The sequence below is a fragment of the Protopterus annectens genome, chromosome 1.part1 (genome assembly GCF_019279795.1).
Source record: "Protopterus annectens isolate FY-2018-M chromosome 1.part1, PAN1.0, whole genome shotgun sequence".
In the NCBI taxonomy this organism is placed as follows: Eukaryota; Metazoa; Chordata; order Ceratodontiformes; family Protopteridae; genus Protopterus; species Protopterus annectens.
Window position 1 is genome coordinate 451,064,701 of NC_056726.1, and position 21,376 is coordinate 451,086,076.

The 21,376-nt window shown below is 44.3% G+C and overlaps 1 protein-coding gene across 3 annotated transcripts in view; it reads right to left on the bottom strand.

Annotated features, from left to right (window-relative positions):
* Window positions 1-21,376, bottom strand: part of TBCE (tubulin folding cofactor E) — a 1,152,174-nt gene that overhangs the window by 383,057 nt on the left and 747,741 nt on the right. The gene's annotated exons all lie outside the window — the stretch shown is intronic.

The following is a 21,376-nucleotide window of genomic DNA, read 5'->3' on the forward strand; positions in this document are numbered from 1 at the left end:
AAAAGAACTGAATGCTGATGAGTATGGTAATTTAATAATTATGTAATTGATGTTATTTGAATAGTTTAATTGAAGGTTTGTATAAAAAGGGACATATTTTGAAGATGTAAAGTTCCAGTAGAAGGCGAGAAGTCGAGGTACCAGAATGGTTGTAATTAAAGAATGTATGTCCTGATGGTGGTTTTCTTGCTCTTTATTTATGTGGTATGAAGAGTTTGCTGCTTTATGTTTTGGTGAAGACACTCTCTAACCTGCAGTCCACACTTCTGATCCTCACTCGCACTCTACTGCCTTTCTCTCCCTACTTATTTGCTTCTGTTACATTGGTCCTTTGCCACTTTCCTCCAGTAAACTATGTAACAGAATGTTATCAAAAAGCTCAAACTAATTCAGCTTAAGCTAGATGCTTGGTGAGGTCAACTTCCCATGTAGTACTTGACTATATTAATAAAATAAAGAGCAGATAATTAAAAAGCATCAACCCTTGCCAATCCTTATGGTAAAACTGAGGAGAAAAAATGAACGCTAACATGACACAGTCTGATAAAAAGTAGCATCTTTCTCCAAGCTCAAAAAGCCACTGCATCTCTAATTTGCAGATAGTTTTTTTGGTAGTATATATGCAAGTCCTTTTACACCTTAACTGAGCTACACATTCACACATTCTGGACATACCTAGTCATGAATCCCTCACTGTAATCCTTTCTTTTTGCTCTAAATCAGTTACTTGTCAATTTATGGCCTAGCATAATGATATTAATGCAAAAGCTTAACTTTATTTCATTATGAGACTTTAATTGTAGACCAAGACAAATCTCTGATGCTTGTCTTACATTACTGAAAACAAAAGTTATGTACTCACCATAACAACAGATCTGTGTTGTCCTAATTTCATCTGGTACAACATTCTTCCCTCCTTCTCCCTTCCAAATTGTCAACTACTGTACCTCAAAGTACTGGTAATACTTTGTGGACTCTTGCAAACCTCCACCACTCTACCTAATTACCAATTTCCTGGAAGGCATCAGGGAAGGGCATTCCTGAGCATAGTGGAGCCAAAAGAGGTGTGTGATCTGGACTCTACATCCAGTTTATAATGAGACACACAGGTGTGAACAGTTGACTATGTTGCAGTAGCACATATCTCATCAATGGTCAGATCTTGCTGAATGAGATGTTGGTTTTTAAGATAATGGTAAACCCAGGTTGTTATGAATAAATAAAATGCAGTTTGACAACCATTTGGACAGGATGACCTTGGAAACATCACAGTGCAATTTGACTTTGGAAAAGGCAATGAACAATTGATCTAATTTTCTGAAGTCTTTTGTCCCATGGAGATAAAAATCTGAGTTGTCTATGTAAATCAAGCAAATGTTGTGCATATTTTACTTTGTTAGAGAACTTTGGGAAGAAAATTGGGAGATGTATGGGTTGACTGATGTTACATTCGGATGCCACCTTAGGAGTAAAAGGTTTTGGGTTTAAGAAGACTCTAGCCTTATGAAATATCAGATAAGGAGGTTTTCAAGAAAGAGCTTGTAATTCCAAAGTTCTTTTGGCTGAAGTGACTGCTACCAAGAAGATGGTTTTCCATGTTAAGTACTTCAGATCTGCTGAAGCTGTTAGTTGGATTGTGTAAGAGCTTGCGACATTACTTAATGTCCCAAGGTGGAACAGGATACCTGAAGGTCTGAGAAGTAAGATTCCTTTGAGGAAAGTTTTAGAAACCTTCAAAGAGGCTATCAGTGTCTGATTATGCCCCATGTAAAAATTTGAAATTGCTGCTAATTGGAATTTTTTTTGGTGGAGAGACTGGAATGTTTATGAATCAATTTCAATAAAAAATCCAGAATTGATGGGAGAGGGTCAGAGCAAGGATCGAATCCCTTTTCTATTGCCCAGAATTAAAATTTTTTCCTTCCTGATGTTAGATTTTTGAAAAGCTGTTAGAATGTGAACTACTCAGTAAAACCGGAGTAACCAACCAGTCAGATTCAGGGTGTCTAAATCTGGGAGATGATAACTGGATGGGTGAGACAGGAGGTTTGCGCTGTGAGATAGTGTCCAGGGAGGGCATAAAAGATGAGGCAGAAGAAACAGAAACCAGACCTGCCAGGACCAATAAGCAAGAATAACTGTTAATTTTGCCTTGCACCTCTTGGCTTTCTGAGTGAACTTTGTGATCAAGGAAAACAGGGGAAAGGCATACAGAAGACCTGTGGACCACAGAGTCCCTCAGTGACTCACCCTGAGGAGGATGAGGGTAAAGTAACTGTTGCATTTGTTGCGGAGGTGAGATGCGAGCAGGTCACAGCAAGTTTGGTCACAGTGATGAAAAATTTAATTCACCACTGACTGCTTGAGGGACCATTCATAAGGCAGAGGAATGTTCCTGCTTACCTTGTCTGCTAGCACATTGGAAGTCCCTGGAATGTGCACTGCTATAAGAAAAAGATGGGAAGACATTGCCCATTGCCAAACCCTCATAATTTCTCAACATTGAGGCCAAGATCTGGTTTCCCCTTGTCTGCTGATGTACCAAACGTCTGACATACTGTCTGTCTGAATGGAGATCAAACCATCTGGTAGAGAGTCTTGAAATATCTGCAATGTTACTAGGACTGCTCTCATCTCCAGAACATTAATGTGAAGATTGGTCTCTGAGTCCAGGTACCTTGAACAGTCTTCCCTTTGTAATGCCCCCCCCCCAAAGGAAGTATCTGTGGTGACCACAGCTGTTGAAGGAGGGAAACAGAACAGATGGCCCTCGAATAATACTGCGGAAAATACCCACCTCCAGATATGAGTCCTGCATACTGGAGTTAGTATAATGGGTGTACTTAATGTGTGATGCAGTTGTGACCACTGAAGGACTCGTGTAGAAACAAGAGAAAGGAACTACAGTAGAACCTCTGTAAGTCTTAATCTAACTGAACCTTTAAAACCTGCCTTGAAAAAACGGAGTATACATCAGTAACTGGTATTTATCTTAATTGATTAATTGACTAATGCTCCTTATATATATATATATATATATATATATATATATATATATATATATATGTGTGTGTGTGTGTGTGTGTACACCTGCAAAGTTTCTTTGTGGATCTGATGAAGCACTATGTGTGAAAGCGCTTATCCTGTGGAATAAAGTTTTTATCTGGTTTCTTACACTGGCCATGGTGGAAGCTTTGTTATTTTTTGGCTAACCTCTGTAAGTTGACCACCCAAGGGACTGTAACAAACTAGTCAACATATGGAGGTGGTCAACATAAGGAACTAGGCCTACTGTACTGATACGTACATGTACTTTACTTTCTTGTACAACGTTTATTAGAAAATATATGAAATCATAAATAATCAAAGTACAGTAAAATCATGCATATAGTATCATACAAAATCAATACATTTACTGTTTTCTCATGGTTTAATCATTCTTTTTTGAAGAAAGAGTCAATCTTGTTCATTTTCTTATTCTTATTACAAAAGTAAGTGGAGAAAGCACTCTCAATGCTGGCTACACCACTCAGCATACCCAGGCATTTTTCCACAGCAAATGACTTCAACTGCATTATCAGATGTCTGATATTCTCCTCTTTTGGAGTCTCTGCAATTTCTGTGTCATCCTCACTTGCTTCTTTCAGTTCATCAACTGTTTCATGTACTTTTACACTGGTCTGTACTTTGGTCAACATCACTTGAAAAATTGCTTCTAGGTCAAGTTCATTACAGGTTGCCACCTCATCATCCATTGCAACAAAACCTTCAAAATCTACTCCTTTGAATTCTGCCATGGGAGACGGACTGTCTGATGGGGCCAAAACATCATGCTCTTGGGTTGTGACAAATCTGACTTTCTTGAAACACTTCTGTATTGTTTCTGGCTGAACTTTTTTCCAAGCAGAACTGATCCAGAGGACAGCATCCAGAGTGTTAACTGATGCAGTGGATGAAGTTGCTTCCACAGGCGGACCACAGGTTTGTGTTTTAGTAATGATCTACTGCAGGAGCTGGGCTCGGTAGTGCATTTTAAATGTTTTGATGATGCCTTGGTCAAGATATTGGATTTTTGCGGTCGTGTTTGGAGGCAGAAATTTCAGTGTCACGTTTGTGAGATGATTCACTTGCGGGTGGCCAGGACAGTTGTCTATTGTCAGTAGAATAAACCGCTTCTTCTTCATTTCTCAGTCGATACCCCTTACCCATTACTTAAATAGGGCACCAGTCATCTATGTGAATTTGTTTGATCTCCAAGTGACAGGGAGGTTTTTGGGCTTCAGGTTCTTGAATGTGCGTGGCTTTGCCGATTTACCAGTCACTAAGGGCTTTAGCTTCTTTCTGGGTGAGCTAGTAGAAACCAGAACTGTGAAATGTTTTTTGGAAATTTTTCTGCTCTTACATTTGCCACCCTTCATGACGAGGCTCCTGTCAGGCATCGCCTTGAAAGAGAGTCCGCACTCATCAGCGTTAAAGACACCATCATCTTTGAAGCCTCTGAAGAAGTCTGGGAACTTTTTGATGAACTTTTCCACAACTTCTACTGGAACTTCATTGGATTCACCAGACAAGACTTTCTGGGAAATCTTGTCTCACAGTTTAAATTTCTCGAGCCAACCACTTGATGCTTGGAGATCTACCACCCAGAATTCAAGTGAGAATTTTTTTAGCTACTTCTTGGATTATCGGCCCGATTATATGGGTGCTAACTGCCCTCATTTCTTTAAACCAGCTTAATGTGGCTTCATTAACTTCATCAAGGGAAGTTTTCCTCCTTTTCTGCTGTATGTCTCTGCTTTCCTTACCATAACTCTCCAAGTACTCATGTTTACATTTTTAGATGTTGCTAACTGTGGTCTTACTAACATCAAAATGTTCCACTGTCTTTCTTTGGCTGTTGCTTTCCAGAAAATGCAAATCATCAACCTTTTCCTTCAATGTCAGCTCTTTGAGTTCTTTCCTTTGGGCTATCATGTCTTGATTAACTGTAAAATGTATCAGTAATTGTAGGATGTACCTACAATTCAGACCAGTCCTTTACGTTGAAAAAATCTTCAGCAACACATGATAAACAATAGGATGTTTGGCCTAATCCAACATGTGGAAATAATAAAACATGAAAAAAGAACTTATACTAAAGAAAAAAAATACAACTAAAGGGCAACGTCCACACCTTCTACCCTTGGTGTAGAGTGGACACAACTGGTCAAGTTACAGAAGATAAATTAATATTGTGAGTCACAGTCCAAGTGATCAAGATACAACTTTGAGGTGGTCAAGGTAGTTGGTCTTCCATTGAGTACATGCGGTGCATGTCCAGTCTATGAAAATTAGGTCAACTTGAGGTGGTCAATATAGGGAAGTGGTCAACTATGGAGGTTCTACTGTAGCCTGACTGTTGAGGCCATAAGACCTAGTAGTTTTAGAACCAATCTCACTGGTGGGGAGGAATGCGATAATACCTGATTTGCTACTTTTCAAAGAGAAAGAATCCTTGAATGTGGAAAGACAGCTATATGATTCGGTGTGCCTAGGTGGCATCCTATAAATTCCAGTGACTGCATGGGATTTAGGCAACTTTTTAGGATGACGACTGCTGCACTCAATCTGTGAAGTAACTAGATTAAAGAAACCCTCCTTTGGATAAGCAGATTATTGGTCGAAGCAATGAGGAGCCAATTGCTCAGGTATAGAAAAACCTGGAATACTTGCATCCTAAGATAGGTTATGACTACTGTCATGCATTTGGTGAACAACAGGGGGGCTGCAGTGGAACCAAAGGACAGAGCTTTGAATTGATACTGATTGGCTTCCAGACTGAAACTGAGGAAACTCCTAGATTGATTGTTCACCTTTACATGATAATAAGCATCCTGGAGACATACTAAGCACATCCAATCATCCTTCCTGAGTAGCGGTAGAATGGACTTGAACTGTGACTATTCAGAATTTTGTCTGCTTCACAAACTGGTTTTAATTGATTTAAATGCCTGAGGTCCAGAATTGAACTTGGTTCTCCCTATCTTTTTTAGAACTAAAAAGAACCTGGAGTAGATTCAGGATCCAATCTGGTCTGGTGGGACCTGTTGGATGTCTCGATTTTCTAACAGTTTTTGACTTCTGCTGTGGCAGATTCCATTTGGTAGGGTGGCACAAAGAGAATTCTTCTTCTTGGTTTGGGAGAAAAAAGGACGGGAATTATGTATCTTGTGGTGACTGTCTGCAGCACCCATGAGTCTGAAGTGACGGCCTGACAGGTTTGATGCTGCAGGGATAAGCCCCTCCAGTCTGCAGCAGTCAGGCAACCCATCGGGAGAAATGGAAGGATTTCTTGGAAAAGGGCCCACAAAATCCTTGGTTTTGAGAGACACTTCTGCCTGTAAGACAATGCCTATTAAAACTGCCCCCACCATGGGACAGTTTGCCGAGTAAGTGTCTTGGTTAAAACCCTGAGATTTTCTGAACCAAGTCTTCTTTCCTCCCCACTGATTCCTTGAAAAGGTCCTTTCAGGAATGGCAAAGCAGATTCACATGGCAGAGAGGGTGTTAATGTCCTGCTTATTTCTGGTTAGTGAGTCCTTAACCTTCAGTCCAAAGAGAGTGGAACCATCAAAAGGGATGTTAAGGAAGGACGTCTTGAAGCCTTCGTTAAAAATCACACAATCACATCCAGGCATGATAGCAAATGGCTATGCTGGTGCTGGCTGCTCTGGCCGCTCTATCAGCTTCATTTAAGAGCAGACACATGTAGATGTTGGAAATTGAATTGCAGATAGATAGATGTGATTCCATATTTTTTGGGATATCTGCTGGCAAATTAAAGACAGAATTTATAAGCTCTTTTGTCAGTTCTCTGTGGAAGCATGTGACATGAGCCAGGCAGTTCAGCATTCTAAGGGAAAAAGTCACTGAAGCACAATTCCATTTTCCAAATCTGGTTGTCACCCTAGTTTCCCTATTAGGGGGATGAAGAGATGTACTCTCTTTGCAGAGTTCCTCTTTAGTGGTCACCACTATGACCACAGCATCTACCGGGGAACTTTACTCCAATGTGTCCTATCTATATGAGTTGCTAAGCTCTTGTTGGGCTTTTCTGGCATTGGCTCCCCTGTGTCAGGTTCCTTCCAAGCTTTATAAACCACCAAATCAATGAGGGCACCAGCAGGAAGGACCACCCAGGCAGTAGAACAGCCAGCTCCAAAAGCATCCTGGAGCAAGGATTCTTCCTAGGAAGGTGCATCGGTGGACCAATCCCCCCTTCTGTTTCATCAATTCCAGGATTTCATCAAAAGTGATGTCTCAAGAGGGGGACCTAGGGGAACCCTTCCATTCATCCAAATCCATATCTTCTGTGACAGATTTGGGAAATTTATATGTTTTTTTTTTTTTTTGTTACAAATCTGTTTCTTACGGATCTGAGGTTGGAGAATCTCAGACGATAGCTCTGAACCAGACTGAGAGCTCACAGCAATGGATCTGAGGTTGGAGAATCTCAAAAGACAGCTCTGAACCAGATTGGGAGCTCAGAGTGAGCACTTCCCTGAGACTTTTGGAAGCTGATTATACCTGTCAATGTGGAGGTGCTGAAGTTGATGTACAAAAAGAAAGAGATTGGGATTGATCTGAGCATGAAGGAGGTACCCCCTTCTCTGGTAGAGAGAACCCTCTTGAAGGCTTAAAATGCTGAGCCGGAAAATGGAATCTTGGACTCTCAAGGAGCAAGGGCTGAAGAAACTCCACCAATGTCAACTCATCCTGGATCAGAAGAAAATATCACAGCCAAGCTACTGAGAGCCAATGCCCCAAGAGTTAGAGATAGATCCAAAAGTTTCAAAATCAATCTGTCCTCCAGAGCTCTAGCTACAACATGGTTGGAGCCAAAAGAGAACTGGGTAAAATCAGAGTCAAAGTAAGGTAGGTTTACTGGCACCGACACAGATGTTTGGATCCATGGGCTGTGGATCTGATGATTGGCTCAACATAGAGTTACTGACAGGAGGAGTCATGGGATGGGACATTATCTCAGGTCGATCTGCAGAGACAACACCAGGATAATCCCTAATTGAATTTGCTGTTGAAGAAATCTACACATCATCCTATCAACATCGGCTTTGGTAAGGCTCTTTGAAAAAGTACAGTTGTGTACACTTAGCATAAATGTAGATGTTCAAGTGTATTCACTGTCGCAGTCCTGATTATTGGGATTTCCTGCCGTGAAATTCCTCAGCCAGCTTGATTACCAGTGAAATTTCTTTCCAGCTTCCAGGCTGGAGGACGCCCTGACCACTATCAGTACATCTGGGTATAAAGGTGGTCAAACTGCGTCATGATACCAGTATTTCCTTGCCCTCAACTAGGAGGAGTCCTAATCAGATAGGAGGCATCCAAAGGAGAACCTGACATAGGAAGGGAGCAAAGGAGGGGTCCCTTGACTGAGTAACAAAATAGAATTAAGCTAGATAGTAGGTTGAGGGGCTTGGTGGGAGGGAAAGAAGACTGCAACAGTGAATACACTTGAACATCTACATTTATGGTAAGTGTACACAACTGTACTATGTTCTTAGTGTTTTACTATTGCGGTCCTGACTACTGGGAAGATTCATAAAGCTGAAAGGAGGGAGGAAGGTGCCTAAGGGGAAGACAGGATGCTCTGCAAGACAGCAGTGGCAAAGCCAGCTCTAGACCTGGAGAAGGATGCCAGGTGGTTGTGCTTGGTGAAGGTATGTAGAGAAAACCAGGTGGCAGCCTCCAAGATGTCTTTGGTGGGAACACCTTTTAAAAAGGCAGCAGAAGTAGCAGTTGCCCTGGTGGAAAGAGATTTTATCCCCACTAGTAGCACTTTGGCATAGGAGCTATAATAAAAGCAATAAAATAAAAAGTGTACACACCCCTGTTAAAATGCCAGGTTTTTGTGACATAAAAAAATGAGACCACAATAAATCATTTCAAAACTTTTCCCGCCTTTAATGTGACTTATAACATGTACAATTCAATTGAAAAACAAACAAATCTGTTAGGGGAAAAATATAAAAAAATATAAAAAAATGTACAATCAGCTGGTTGCATAAGTGTGCACACCCTTAAACTAATACTTTGTTGAAGCATCTTTTGAGTTAATTACAGCATTGTCTTCTTGGGTAGGAGTCTATCAGCATGGCACATCTTGACTTGGCAATATTTGCCCACTCTTCCTTGCAAAAGCGCTCCAAATCTGTCAGATTGTGAGGGCATCTCTTGTGCACAGCCCTCTTCAGGTCACCCCACAGATTTTCTATTGGATTTAGGTCTGGGCTCTGGATGGGCCATTCCAAAACTTTAATTTTCTTCTGTTGAAGCCATTCTTTTGTTGATTTAGATGTATGTTTGGGGTCATTGTCGTGTTGAAATGTTCATAGGTAGGTACTAGGCTATCAGCCCTGGGGCCTATACAAGCCCAGCCAAAAAGGTACCCTGGCTTTTGCCACCCAAGAAAATGATTTTCCTGTGCCACTGTTGAGCAGAGCCACAGAGGTGATCCCTGGGGTGAATTTCCTATTTCCCATCCAATCATCAAGATTTTTCTTGAAGAGTGCTAATGAGGAGCTTTGTTTGATATAGATAGGTAGGTTATTCCAGAGTATGGGAAGTCTCTGGGACAGGAATCTATCCCTCCGGCATGTTCTGTTTATTGTGGTGACAAGGTTTAGGTCCCTAGAGCGAGTAGCTCAGAGGGATTGGAATTTCTTTAAGTGGAGCATGTCCAACAGCTCTGGGTTTGACATAGCTTTGTATGTTAGGCAGAGATCACCTCTGAGTAGGCGATATGCGATGGAGTAAAGCTGGAGTTTTTTGAGACAGTCTGCATAAGGCATCTGTTTGAGGCCGGTAATCCTCTTTGTGAGGTATTTCTGCGGCCGTTCCAGTTGTTGTAGATGTCTTGTGAGGTACATACCAAAAGATGGAATTCCTCTTCATTTTCAGCTTTCTAGCAGATGCCTGAAGGTTTGGGGCCAAATGAGACTGGTATTTGGAACTGTTCATAATTCCCTCCACCTTGACTAAAGCCCCAGTTCCGGCTGAAGAAAAGCAACCCCAAAGCATGATACTGCCACCACCATGCTTCACCGTGGGGATGGTGTTCTTTTGGTGATGTGAAGTACTGTGTTTGCGTCAAACATACCTTTTGGAATTGTGGCCAAAAATTTCAACCTTGGTCTCATCAGACCATAACACATTTTCTCACATGCTTTTGGAAGACTTGATGTACTATTTTACAAATTTTAGATGGGCCTGGATGTTTTTCTGTGTAAGAAAAGGCTTCCATCTTTCAACCCTACCCCACAGCCCAGACATATGGAGAATATGGGAGATTGTTGTCAGATGTAGTACACAACCAGTATTTGCCAGAAATTTCAGCAGCTCCTTCAGTATAGCTGTAGGTCTCTTGGCAGCCTCCCTGACCAGTTTTCGTCTTGTCCTTTCATCAATTTTGGAGGGACGTCCAGTTCTTTGCAACGTCACTGTTGTTTTCTCCACTTTTTGATGACTGTCTTTACCGTGTTCCATGGTATATCCAATGTTGTGGAAATTTTTTTGTACCTTTCTTCTGACTGATACCTTTCAATAATGTGATTCCTTTGATGCTTTGTAAGCTCTCTGTGAACCATGGCTTTTGTTGTAGCAGGCAACTGTGTAAATGTCAGGAAAATCCTACTAGGACAGCTGAACTTTATTTGGGGTTAATCAGAGTCTCTTTAATTGAGGCAGGTGTGTACCCAAGAAGACTGAATGCTGTAGTTAAATCAAAGGGTGTTTCAACAAAGTATTAGTTTAAAGGTGTGCACTTATCCAACCAGCTTATTGTACATTTTTTATTTCTTATAGTTTTCCCCTAACAGATTAGTTTTTCAATTTAATTGTACAGGTTATAGGTCTCATTATAGATGGGAAAAGTTTTGAAATGATTTACTGTGGCCTCATTTTTTTATATCACAAAAATCTGGCATTTTAACAGGGGTATGTACACTTTTTATATATACTATAGTTTGCTTAGAGGCAGGCTTGCCTTCTTTCCCAGACACAAAGGTAATGAAAAGCTGATCAGTCTTTCTCAAAGCTTTTGTCTTGTCCAGATAGAAACTAGCAGTCTGTGCACATCCAAGGAATGTAGAATTCTATCCCCTTTGTTTTGTGGACTGGGGAAAAGGTAGGGAGATGGGCTGATTCAAAGAAGTGTCCATGACCATTGTAGGCATAAAGGATGGGATGGCTCTGAGAAAGACCCTATCCCTGTGGAAGATAAGGTAAGGTTCCACTGCCATGACAGCCTGCAACTCAGAGACCCACCTGGCAGAAGTGATAGCCAGAAGAATAGCTGTTTTCCATGTCAGGAACTTTAGGTCCACAGAAGCTGCTAGCTCAAAAGGGGGCAAGGTCAGTTTCACTAGCACAAAATTAAGGTCCCAAGGAGGAGTAGGTTTCCTTCTGGGTGGTCTAACGTGGATTACTCCCCTAAGAAATTGCTTTAATAGTGGATGGGAGAAAATGGGAGGGTGACAGGTTACATATGCAGAGATGGCAGATGCATGGATTTTAATGGAAGAATGAGATAGTTCCTAATTCAGCAGGCCAGTCAAGTATTCCAGGATGCTACAAACGAGTGCCTATTTGAGATCTAGGTGGTGATCTTTGCACCAAATAGAGAATATTTTCTACTTAACTGAGTAGGATTTCCTGGTACTAGTCCTCCTAGATTATTTAAGGATGTCTAGCACCATTTTACTTAGGCTAACACCATAGTGTTTTTTTTTGTGGGATCATCCACTTTGCAAGGTTGAGGGTCTGCAGATTGGAGTGAACAATGTTTCCCTCATTCTGGGTGAGGAGATCTACTCTCTCAGGGAGTAGCCATGGGCTCTGGTTGGTGAGTTTGAAGAGGAAGGGGTAACAATGCTGTCTGGGCCATTCTAGAGCTATAAGAATTGCGTTTTGGCTCTCTTCTCAAATAGAACCTGGGTGAATTTGAGGTCCTTGAGGAGCTTGGCTTGATCTATGGCCTGTATGAGGCAGTTGTCCAGGTAAGAATAGATTTGTATGCCCCTGGTCTTGCAGAAGGCTACTGCTGGTGCTAGGCACTTTGTGAACACACTTGGTTCTGTAGATAAGCCAAAGGGCAGTGCATAAAATTAATGGTGACTGGATCCTGCCCTAAAGGGAAGAAATCTTCTGTGCGATTCCTAAATAGGGATATGCAGATAAGCATCTTTTAGGTCAAGAGAGACCATGAAGGCATGGGGGGATATCATAGGCAGCAGTTTGTGGAGGATTAACATTTTGGCATCAAGGCGAATTGATTGAGGTTAAACAGATCCAAGATGGGGCACCATGAGCCTTCCTTTCTGGGGATCAGGAAGAGTCTAGAATAGAATCCTTTTCCCTGCTGGGCAGCGGGGACTGGTTCTACTGCTTCCTGCGAACACAGTATCTGGATTTGAACCAAGGCCTCTATTTTTTTTATTTTTTTATTTTGGGGGACATCTGGATAACCTGAGTATTTTAAATGCTCTTTGAAAGTGAGTGTAGCCATTTCTAAAAATGTCTAGAACCCATCTGTCTGAGGTGATGAGGGTCCAGGTAAGTTTCAAAAGAGACAGCCTTCCTCCTAGCTTGGGGGGGGGGGGGGCAGTTGAGTCATTGTTGCTCGGTGCCTCTGAGACCCATTGTCTTGTGACTGTTGCCTCTGTCTGAGTGGCCTATCCCTTTGAGGTTTCCTCTGCCTACTCCTAGGCTGGGTGGGAAAGAACTACTGTTTTGCTGGAAAATTTCTGCTGAACCAGGATGGCTGTACCTGGAGGAAATCTTTTACTGTCTGCATTGACTTAGCCTTTTCCTTCATCTTTTTAAAGACATCTTCTTCCTTGGGCCCGAATGGAACCTCCTTGTCAAGGGGGGCATCCAAAAGGCTTGACTTGGCATGTTTTGGGAGAGTATGTTCTCAGAAGCAAGCATGTCTCCTAATAACTGATCCAGCAGTAGTTGCTCTGCAGGATGCTTCCATGGCATCAAAACTGTAATGGATGGAATGCTTGGCTATCTGAGTCCTGGAATGACACAGGTCAGCCAATTCTTTTCCGAGAGTTTTGTCACCAAGGGAGGAGAACTTTTGAATAAGCTGTTACAGTGTAGTCTGTTGGTACTTAATCATATGAAATTGACACTTTAAGGCCCTCATGGCAAGGGTGATGGATATATAAACCTTCTTACCAAACCTGTCAAAGGCCCTGCTCTCTTTGTATGTAGGGAGTGGGTTCCTAGAGGAACTGGCTCTGGCTCCTTTTGGTCCTGGAGTGATAACTTCAGGGTCAGCAGTGGGAATTCTGAAAAGATACTTGTAGGAATCCTGGGCCCTGTAAAACCGGTCTAGCTTATGAGGGACTGGTTGGAGGGAGTCAGGTTTAAAGGAAGATTCCAGGAAGACATTCTCCAGTACTTCCAGAATGAGGGGTATAGCCAATGGCTTATGTTTAGGTAAGTCCAGGAATCCCCTAACCCGCTTTTTTGTCTGTGGGGAGTCCTAGGTTTCCCTTTGAAAATGTTGTCTCATGGGATCATGGCATGCAGGGTCTCACCAAAAGTGAAATCCTAAGGAGGTGAGGCTAAGGGATGATTTCCTCAGGGTTTGAGCCCTCATAGAAGGTAAAGGAGGGGCCCTCCTTAGACCCAGAGTCCTCAAATTCAGAGTCTACCTCAGAAGGGATGGGATCCAGAGGAATTACTGGTGGATCATCGCTTTTTCTTTTCCTAGAGAAAGTAATCCCTAGATCTTGCCTTGATCTGACAATGGAGAGAAGGTCCTCTGATAACCTGATTAAATCCTGCTGTGACCCCTGAGGAATGGAACCTGAGGGCCTGACTGAAGGCCTAGGGACAGAGTCTTTCTTAGGGGTGGCTAAGACCTTAGGTCTAAGGGTGTCCGATGCCTTGATGCTTGTCCTCTGAGACTGAAGTAAATGCACCAGAGCTGAAGTAGGTTGAGGCCTGGTTGCAGAATCTCCGGGCATAACATGCTCCTCAGAAGCCAAGGCCTGCAGAGCAGCCCTGAACCTGACCGATGAGCCAATGTCAGAGGCTTGTGTAGCAGTGGATGGAGCCAACAGCATACTGGATTCTGAAAGGGTCTTGACAGAGGTCTGAGTTACCAGATCAGAAAAGGAAGGGGGTTGCAAAAGCACCTCACCTTATTTAACAATCACAAGCCTGGAGGGAGAAGCAGGCAGTTAGTGACTGTTGTCCAACAACCTAAGCTTTTGTTTGTTTTCTTTCTTTCACTTAGGTAGATCGGATTCAGTATGACTGACAGATGCCATGGAAAGTGAGGGTGAAGACTGCTGGCTAAGGAATCTAGTGAGAAAAAGAAGTTATGTACTTACCATAACGTTCCATCTGAGTAGTTAGACTTCATTTGTCATCAACCTGTGGGCTTCGGATCTGAGACGGCAGTTTTACCAGCATCAGATCCGAGCTCCAAGCTCCTCACCTTACCCACAATACCACTGCATCTCCTTTCTTCCCTCAGATCGAGTTTGCCATCCAACACATGAGCCCGATCGACAATACATGACCCACAAATAAAAGCAAGAGGGCCTCAAGGGTACTATTTCTGGTTACTCAGGTGAAAGAACCCAATAACAAGGCCAGGGGGAAGGAGGGAGGGATGGTTGATGACAAATGAAGTCTAACTACTCAGATGGAATGTTATGGTAAGTATGTCATCAATCTGTGGGACAGAGTCCCCAGCTACCATAACCTTGGTAGGCCGTCATGGAAGGATGTTACGGAGCACCGCAGACCCAAAGGATGCTCTCCCTCTGGAAGCCATGTCCAATTTATAATGAGAAATTAAAGTATGAGATCAGGACCAAGTAGCCGCTGAACAAATATTGTCCAAGGATACACTGGACCAAAAAGTAGCTGACGTAGCCATGGACCTGGTAGAATGGGCATGAACCCTCCCTGGAATAGGCATATCTTTACCTTTGTAAACCTGCAGAATGCAAAAGGAAATCCACTTGGCAAGGGTTACCTTGGAAACTGGTTTGCCTAGAAAAGGTCTAGCGAAGGACACAAACAATTGGTCAAACGTGTGAAAGGGCTTAGTCCTGTGCAAGTAGAAATGTAACTGCCTATGTATAGCTAACAAATGTAATTTATATTCCCCCTTGTTCTGAAAATTTGGAAAAAAGACAGGCAGATTGATTGATTGACTGATATTTGACTCTGAAGCCACTTTAGGCAAAAAGGAAGGATTAGTCCGAAGTGAGACCCTGTCTTTATGTAAAACTATAGAAGGGGGTTTAACAGATAATGCTTGAAGTTCTGACACTCTCCTCGGCGAGGTGATAGCCACTAGGAAAGCTGTTTTCCAAGACAAAAATTTCAAGTCCACATAGGCAGCCAGTTCAAAGGGCGGAGCAACTAACACCTGTAAAACTAAGGTAAGATCCCAAGTAGGAGTGGGGTCCTTCATCAGAGGCCATAAAAGAAAAGTACCTTTAATGAAGGTTTTGCAAAGTCTGGAAGCAGCCAAAGACTCCATGTTTTTGCCTACATGGAAATTAGAAATTGCAGCCAGTTGAACTTTCACCGTAGAAGAGCTGGTGCCCTGCTGGAAAAGGTGTGCTAAAAATTCAAGAACCGCTGGCACCGGAGCCGTAAAAGGATCTAGATCCCTCTGAGAAGCCCAGATCAAAAAATGCTTCCATTTACTATGGTAAACTCTTCTGGTAGATGACATATGGGCTGCTACCAAAACAGACTTAATGGGGGAAGAAAGTCCAGGAGTCCTGGCAATCAATGTAACTGGAGCAGCCAATCCTTGAGCTTCAGACTGCCCAGGTCTGGAAGATGAATTCCCGATGGGTGCGGAATAAGATCCGAAATCGGATCCAAGATCCAAGGAGGAGCTACCAGATGAGACCACAGATAGGGAAACCAGATGTTGCGAGGCCAGAATAGGGCAATGAGGATGACTCTGCTCCCTAACCGATGAACCTTCTGTAAAAACTTTGTCATGAGGGATAATGGGGGATATGCATACAGAACACCGGGGGTCCAAGCATGGACCAGAGCGCCTCTGGGGGATTCCCCCTGAGGGGGATCAGAGTGAATAATTCACTGCACTTTGCATTGGAAGGAGATGCAAAGAGATCGCAGCAAGGCTGACCCCACTCAAGGAAGATCTGCTCCGCTACACAAGGATTCAGAGACCACTCGTAAGGCATTAGGATAGTTCTGCTCAATTTGTCCGCTAGTATGTTGGACCGACCCGGAATGTGAGTTGCTATCAGAAAGCGGTTGGTGGAGATCACCCATTCCCACACTCTCATGACTTCTTGACAAAGGGAGTAGGATCTGGTTCTTCCCTGTTTGTTGATGTACCAGACCACTGACATGTCTGAATCACAATAGTTCCCAGAGGAAGAAAGGCATGAAGGGCTGGAAACGCTAATAAGACCGCCCTCATCTCCAGAACATTGATATGCAGATTGGTCTCATTTAGGGACCACGTTCCTTGGACTGTCCTGCCCGAGCAATGCCCCCCCCCCAGTCAGGTGGCTTCTGTGGTCACCGTGGCTTAGGGAGGGGCAACAACAAAGGACCGTCCTTCTATCTCCGGAGAGTGGAGCCATTAGAGGAGGGACTTCTTGCACGCCTGGCTTATGTGAATTGGATGAGTCAAAGGCCAATCCAATAAGGACCACTGGACCGCCAACGTCCACTACAGAACCTGCATGTGAAGACCAGTACTAGGAAAAAGAGTGATAGTGGCTGCCATGGATCCTGGGGCTCTTAACACCACTGCAACTGGGGGAAAGGGATACTGTAGAATCACGAAGACATGAAGATGAAGGCTCCCAACCCGCTCTGGCATCAGAAAGACTTTGGATTGCAATGTGTCTATTCTCGCCCCCATGTAGTCCAGGACCTGAACCGGTTCTAGAAAGGACTTGGCTATATTTACAGTGATGCCCAGCATGTCTGACAACTTCCGGAAATAATCACTTGCTTGACAGAGTAAATGACTGGTGGGTGTGGCAGGAAGCCAATCGTCCAGGTACGGATAGACCTGTATGCCCTGATACCTCAGGTGAGCTGCTACTGCTGCCATGACCTTGGTGAACACCCTAGGGTCTGTGGTGAGACTGAAGGGTAGGGCCCGAAATTGGTAGTGATTGGCACCTAGCTGAAAGCAGAGAAAACTCCTTGAGTGTCTGTGCATCTTTACATGGTAGTACGCATCCTGGAGGTCTATAGAGCACATCCAGTTGTTTTCCTGCAGGTAAGGCAGGATGGATTGTAAAGTGACCATCCAGAACTTTTCTTTGGCAACTGACAGAGAGGAAAGGATGAGAATCGGCCTGGAGTTCCCAGTCTTTCTTGGCACCAAAAAGAACCTGGAAGAGATGCCTGATCCAGAGTGATCTGGAGGGAAAGGCTGGATGGTCCGTTTACTTAGCAGTTTTTCTACTTCGATGGCTGCTGCCTCCCTTTGTGAGGGTGGAACATCCGGGAGGTGCTTTGGGGAGAGAGACATGTCACAAATGGAATTGTGTAACCGCTGGATATTATTTCGAGCACCCAACGGTCTGTTGACGCTGACTCCCACACCGTCAGGTGCATAGCGAAATGGCCCCCCGACTACCTCCAGAGCAGAGCAGTTGGGCAACCCCTCAGGAGCTGCTGCGCGGGTCTGTCCGAGAACGGTTCTCGATACCCGAAGTTCTTCGGACCCCTCTGCCTCTGGGCCGGCATCTGTCTTGTCCCCCTCTGCCTCTAGAAGAAAAGGAGTCCTGAGTGTCCTGGGAATACTGAGACTTCTGGAACCACATCTTCTTTTGCCCTCACTGATTCCTGGAGAAGGATCTTTGAGGGTTAGAGAAGTGGATTCTGATGGCAGACAGTGTCTTCCTATCCTTCTCACTCTGGACTAGTGTCTCATGGACCGTCTTCCCAAACAAGGAAGAACCATCATAGGGAGCATTCACAAAAGACTCCTTGAAGGGTTCGGTGAAATTACATAGCCTGAGCCAGGCATGTCACCTCATAGCAATGCCAGACCTGGCCGCCTGTGCCACTCCTTCGGTGGCATGAAAAAGGAGTCACATGGACGTATTGGTTATCGCTTTCAGAGTGGCCATTTGCATAGAGAATGTGCGTTTATCCTCTGGCGACATGGACTCAGGGAGATGCAGTGAACTCTTTGATCAGGTCATCCTGCAGTCTGGTAACATGGGCCATATAGTTCAGTGCCCTTATACAAAAGGTGGCTGAAGCATAAGTCCGCTTTCCCAACTGGTCCATTGTCTTGGACACTCGGTCCAGAGGATGGGTCATGGAACTCTGCTGAGCCAGTTCCTTCTGCATGGCAGCCGCTACCACCATGGCATTCACTGAGGACCCTTTATTCCAGCTTGGTCTATTTACCGGGGGTGGGGGTTCAAGACTTTATCTGGATGTTTTGGGATTGGCTCCACGGTATCTGGTTCTTTCCATGCACTGGTGGTAATGAGGTCCACCAGGGGGTCTGCGGAGGGGACACCCAAGATGTAGATGGGCCAGTGTCGAATGCCTCCAGAAACACCGACTTGTTCGAGGAAGGCTTGGGGTGGAACAACCCACCCACTGCAGCAGGATCTCCATGATGTCTCCAAATGAGACATCCTCGGGGGGTGATCTTAGGGAGCCTTCCCCTTCCCCCAAGTTGGTATCTTCCATGAGGGATTCGGAGGAGTGCATGTGCCTCCTCTTGCACTTACATTTGTGAGGAACCTCTTTGGTGGGACTCTCTGGAGAGGACTCATAAACCGCTTGGGGTTCCTTGTGGGGAACAGTCTGGGGCATGTTGATCACTGGCTGTCCCTGCATAGGCAGACTGGCAGAAGATGCACCCAGAATAGAGGGGGTCAGGGCGGACTCCGAGGAGATAGTCAGGGGCCTTGATCCATGAGCAAGAATCCTTTCCACCACATCGAATACTGAAGGGGAGCGACCCTCCTGAGCAACTGACAGAGAGGACGCCCTCCCCGAACCCAACACAGGTATTGGAGCTGAGCCCGAAGGCACCGAGGCTCTGTGGGGGAGGTCTCGGCCTGATGTAGTCGGAGCCAAAGAGGGAAAACCAAACCCCTCGGATCCGACACCCAGGCTACAGCTCCGAGAGCTCGGATCCAATCCGGTCAGATCTGACGCACTCAAGGTAGCTGCCAGCTTCGAGGTAGGTGGTACCATCGGCGCCAACCCCCTAACTCTGGGACCTCTCAGATCCAGGAACTCCGAAACTGGAGGACGGATTGGAGAAGGAGCAATTGGTGCAAATAGTGGCAGTGAGCTACCCTCTCCAGTGGGAGAGGGCGCCAGTAAGACCACTATCTGAAGCTGAGTGCGAACAAACCTTCACATCAATCTGTCCATGTCGGCTTCAGAAAGGCTTCTAGTGGACCTAGAAGAGGCCACCGATGCCAGCCCAGAAGGATGGTGACTGGAGGCCCTAGACAAAGGCTGAACCTCCTCCGGCTCCAGGGAAAACCTCGGAGATCGGAGCCAAGGGGAAGTTGGCCTGGAAGGTGCAGGCAGCTTGGGAGGGGAACTCACTGGATCTGTGCACTCTGGGGATCTCTTCGTCCCTTTCTCTTTTTCATGGTGCCTTTCATTCTCTTTTTTCTTCTCCCTTTCCCCGGATCAGTGGTCGGGAGGGTGAGTCCTAGCCTGGGAGGGAGTAGAGTACACAAAAGAAGAGGAGGGAGCAGTCACAGCTGTGACCGCCGCTACAGAAGACAAGGAGGCAGCCGTCTGCATGGAGGGGAGAAGCCCCTTCAAGATTAATTTGGTCTTACGGTCTTTTAAGGCCCTTGGGTTAAACCCTGCACATATGGTGCACTCAGTGGTCAAATGAGTGGCCCCTAAACAAACAACGCACAGAGTGTGGCCATCCACAGGGGATAACTTATGGACACACTCTGTGCATTTTCTAAAGACCAACTTTTGTTGATCTGTCATAATAGTGGCTGGCTACCCAACCCCAACACTCAGACACACACTCAAAACATGAGGCAGGAAAGGGGAGGAGAAGGCCTACACTAACCCTAGACTAACAACAAACTACTATAGACTTTTTTTTCTTTTTTTAAACTAACACTAAACCTCAATGGAGAACATGAAGGGGAGGAATAAAGGGACCTAAAGAATTAGGAAACACAAACACTTTCACTCAAAAAACCCCAAAACAACAGTCTTACCACCTGGAGCTCAGCGATCACGATGCAGGAGAAGCAGAGGCAAACAAGCTCTGAAGGAAGGAAGGAGATGCAGTGGTATAATGGGTAAGGGGAGGAGCTTGGAGCTCGGATCTGATTCTGGTGAAACTGCCATCTCGGATCCGGTCCAGATCCGAAGCCCACAGGTTGATGATCAAATGAAGTTAACTACTTCAGATACTCTGCTCTATGCCTAATTGTTCTAGTATTGAAATGTGTACAAAACCAACAACCAATGACATTGTGATCAGGGCCTAGGCAAATAACACAAAAAGAATGAAAGTCTCTGTGTGGCTCTGCTTTCCACAACAGAGACAGTTGTTTATTGAAAGAAAATTCTAGTCGGGCTGGCTAGAGCTTTCCCGGCAAGAAATCCCAATAATCAGGACTGCAACAGTGAAACATGAAGAACATCAGGTAAATCTTAATGGTCTTTTTTCCTGCAAGGAAGAATAAAGCATCAGTGGACTAACTGGATCTGGGGAGAACAGTAATGTAGGTGAAGGAGATCAGATCACACGGATTCTTCACTTTCTGTGCAGGACCTGCCAAAACTGTCGGGTTATGTGACTGTTTGTGTGGTTTCTTATTAATCTTCTCAGGAGTCTTGCTTTAATGAGATTTTTACCCTCTTTGCCCTTTTCCTTCTGAGCTGATTTTTCAACCACCTTAGAGGCAGATGCAGATGAAAGAGCCTTGTTGAGAAGGCAACAAACCTTTTAAAATCAATTTGTCCTTATGGCTTTGTAAGACCTTATGTCCACAGAAGACACAGGCCTCGCAATTAGTGTCCAAGTGGGCTACCCCCCAGACAACATACACACAAGATGTTTGGGTATCCTGCGGGGGGGGGGGGGGTATTTTGTGGCCACATTTGGAGTACTTTTTAAAGATCTTATCTGACAAGACTGAAAAAGAAAAAGGCAACTCCACAGCAACACAATACACTACAGAACAAACATCACTGCTATATTTTAGAAAAGTTGCTACAAAATTGTTACAATTTTTTAAGCCCAAAAAACAGAATTCCTAAAGGACAGGCCAAAGGGGCCTATCCACTAAAGTACAAGAACCAGCTATAAAGA